This window comes from Pinus tabuliformis, chromosome 4_2, assembly GCF_031772625.1.
Source record: "Pinus tabuliformis cultivar Carrire ecotype Pingquan chromosome 4_2, CPIR1, whole genome shotgun sequence".
In the NCBI taxonomy this organism is placed as follows: Eukaryota; Viridiplantae; Streptophyta; class Pinopsida; order Pinales; family Pinaceae; genus Pinus; species Pinus tabuliformis.
Window position 1 is genome coordinate 1,119,701,187 of NC_142304.1, and position 4,147 is coordinate 1,119,705,333.

Genomic DNA, 4,147 nt, shown 5'->3' on the forward strand with positions numbered 1-4,147 from the left:
TTTTATATATAGTCTCTCTATAATGTTGGCGATTTTTAAGGTAAAATAATTTTATATTCTAAAATTTGGGCGAATCGGCTTTTATAAAATTGGAAATTGGCGAATCTTTTTTGTGGAAAAATCATGGAAAATTAGCCCACTGGGCGAACATTAGCCCCTAAAATTTTCCATGTGTAAACCTATATTCTTTCTCACATTCAATTAACAGATATAATCAAATAAATTCACGCATCAAAAAAGCATTATAAGGTAACTTAGATCGTAACATAATATAATCATATGCATTAAACAGAGACAAGATACACAATGATTTGCAGAATACTTCTCTTTATTGATATCTCAAGTTTAGCACAAACTCTATCCACCTTACGCACACAGCTGCAGGGGTCTGTGCACTCAGCTGCGGACTTCCACCCTAGACCTCTGCGCACTCAACTGCAGAGCCTATACGTACGCTAAGACCCGAGAACACTTAGAAATTATTATCCACACTCTTTATACCATTACTTCTCTGCCTTAGACTCTTCTAAGACTCCCTTTTTATACAATCCCATGGTCCACAGACCATGGGTAGATTTCTACAGCCGACATGAGACTTTACAAAACAAGGGCGTACAACCCTTTGACATCTTCATGCTCCGCAACCATAGAATGCAGAGACTTTACATCTTTATTACAAAATTTTGGTTTTCTGCCCCAAAACATGGGCTTTTAGCCCCAAAACTGACTCTTGGGGGAACCCATTCCCAACAGGCCCCCAACACAAACATGGTGACTCGCCCTCAAGTCACTTTGTAGGCACAGAGATCTTGGCGCAAAGAACCCCGGCTTGACTTGTATGATTGCTACCTCGATAGTGCACTGCACAACCTCTTGCTTTATTTCATCGACCAACTACTCTATCACTGGCCCTGCATTGCCAGCCTAAAGCTTTTGTTGAGTCTCCTGTAGACTAGTCAGCTTGCCTTCAATGGAGGCCGTGATCAAGTAGGCCTCATCCAGCCAAGGCATCAAGCACGCCTTCAACACTGCCTCTTTGTGCTGAGCTGCATCTACCTATTCCTTTAATGCCTTGGCCTCCTGTAGCTTCATGAGTCTCTGTGTGAGGGCGACAATACATGTTTTCCCTTTGACCTTGTTGTAGTGCTGCTGCAACTCTCACACCTTTGTTTCTAGCCTTTTCATAGTAGGATCTTCTTGTAGGCTGGTTAGTACTTTGAATGACTGTTCGAAAAGCGTTGTGCAGTCCACCAATGCACTTTTTGCTGTCGCTATTGCCTCTGTGATAGCAGTGATACACTGCACCTTGACTTCCGGTGGAGTCGAAGGTTGAGCCTTCAACTGCAACTCTCAAATTTGGAGGTTCAGCTCCAGCTGAACCTTTGCCAAATCTGTGTGGGCTTGGCGCACCCCCATAGTGACTTTTTGAACATGCACATATACCGACTCATCTGTATGAATGGCCAACTCCGAGACCATTCAACATGCTTCCTCCACGACCTGGACTATGCACTTGTTCTTATCAGTCACGTCGTTTTTAGTGGCGATGGAAAAATCTCGCTGTACGACCATCTGAGCATTGTTAATGTTCTTCTCGCTAATCACTTGTAAAGTGCGCTGTTCGCAGGCCCTAAGTTTTGCGATCATCCCATCCTTTAATAGGTGGAGTGCTTTGCTAGGAAGCATTGCCAAGTTCAGCCCTACTCCCTTGAGGGCACTAACAACAGGCTTGTCATCTTCGATCTCTATCGTCAGTGCTCCATTTGGAAGCACTATGGCTCAGGAGTCCCTCACATGTAGCATCTCGAGGGCTTCTGAAGTACCAATGGCCAAACTGGTGGAAGCCTCACCGATCTGTGATGCCCGAATCTGCAGCTCTCGTAGATTCTCTTGAATGGCCCCCAATGCCTACTGCTGCTGCTGCTCAAACTGCTGCAGTAGTTCCGCGGTGGCATCCTGCATTGTATCTCCAATGTCATTAAGATCCCCCTCTATTAAGGTGATCGGGTCCACGGACATTTTTTCGGCCTTGGACTTCTTCCGTGACCCTACTTTTTCTTGTCCACTTGGACACTTGATACATAACGGAGGCTTCTATGGGTCCACTCCTTCATGCTCTGTCTGATCATCCTCTTCTTCCTCTTCCTCTGGGGAGGGATACTTCCCTTTGTCAGAGCCGCACTCCTCTCCTCCTGTCTATCTGCCTATCTCCTGTGTGGCAATGCGGTCTGCCTTAGCCTTATCCTCAACATCCTTTCTCCTTTTCTCAGCCAGTTGCTCCATCTTGAGCTTAGCTTTTCCTTCTTCTGTTGCACGGCTATCTTCCTGGATCCCACAGTCAAGTTCAAGGCAATGTGCCATTCTTTCGGTTAGCTGTCAATAACTGCTTGAATCACATCATCCATCTCCAAGTAGGGCAAGTCATGCCATTTATTTTCGGGGTCCTTCTGCACCCTTATGGATACATGGTGGAAATCAGCCTTAAGTTTTGCGTAGGGTTGCAATTTATCAAAGACAATAGGCGAAAACTATGGCTTGCGGTTGATGGCCATGTGCACATTCATCTCCATCAAGATCCAAAAGATCTTGTTGTCCTTAATCTGCTGAGGATCCTTAGTCACCCAAAGCGAAGCGTACTTCGTGGCCTCAGGCAGGTTTGGCGCGATTGAGGGAAATTGACTGTCTTCAGGTAACTCCTAGGCTACCAGCACAATGGACACCAAGAGCCATGCATAGTGGAAGGTCTTGCTAAGATCCTGTGCCTTGCAGCAGTTTTCAAGGAACTCACCGCGAAGGTAGCGCGCCCAATTAAATTGAACCCCGTCTACGCATTGGGCGGCTAGCTCTATGATGTGCACCGGTACTTCATCAGAGCGACACTTTCACATGAAATTCTTTGCGAATATCTATGTGACCACTTTGACTGTAGGGTCAGAAATACTTGTAATCTCATAGTCGTGTGCTTATTTACTAATCCAAACATATTCTTCACAGCCTCTGCGAGGGCTAGCTCGCCCGCCTTTCCACCAAATATCATAGTCAGATTTTCCCCTGAGTATGGAAACCTCATGATCCTATGGATCAGTCTATTAGTGATGGATATTGGCTCCTCCAGCCACAAACACCCATCATGTACCAAGCACAACAACTGCTTGATTACCAACAAAGTGATGGGTGTGCGATTGTAGTGCGGCACCCATAGTAGGTTGAGCAGGCTTGCCTTATCCACACCTTTGAGCCACTTTCGCGGTTCCAACGCGGTCATCCCAGTGGTCTTATGGAGAATGTGGTGCATCAGCTAGTCTATCTCCAAGTGAGGGAATCGCTCGATGTCAACTAAGTCCCAGTCCTCCAATTTCAACATTGGAATCTGCCCCACGTGCGGTCCTTCAAAAACAATCTGTCTCGCAACAGAGGTGTGTACAAGGTGACCTTGCCCTCATCAATGTCCTTAGGTACCTTGGCCTTGCCCCTGTGCAGAGGGACGTACTCAGGTAATTTAGTAATGGGGTCAGACCCCTCAACTTCATCATCCTCCATTTCTATCCCAAGATCCTCATCATCCATTGGGATATCCTCAATTTCTTCCTCCTCTGGTTATAGGTTAATTGTTTTGCCCTTTTCTTGTGAGGTGGGCTTGTCCTTTGGCAGGTTTCTTCTAGGTGACGCGCGCATCGGCTGCGGTGTCATGGCCTTCTTTCCTTTCTTTCTTTTTGCGCTCTCCTGGGTTGGGGTAGGCCTTGGTCTAGGCGATTGTGGTGACTTGGGTATCTCTACAACCTCCAGATCAGTGCCTTCTGCTTCCACAACAACCTCTAACATAGCTTCCACAAAAACCTCTAACATAGCCCCTTCGACTGTCATGGCTTCCCCAATATCTATGGTTTCTACCAGTGTCGACATGACGCTATTCGACAGTTCTTGTGTCTCCTTTGGAAATTTCTCAAACTATGAACTCGCTATAAGAGCTTCAAAGAATTCACGGTTCATACGCATTTGAGAGCTCAACAACTCAATGTGAAAAATGCCAAGTGTTCTTCGTTGGGAAACCACATGTAATTTATAGGCCATTTTGAATTCAAATTAGATTGTTCCCCCCAAAACTAGTTCATTAATGCTAGATTGGCGGTATATTTTAAAGGATCTC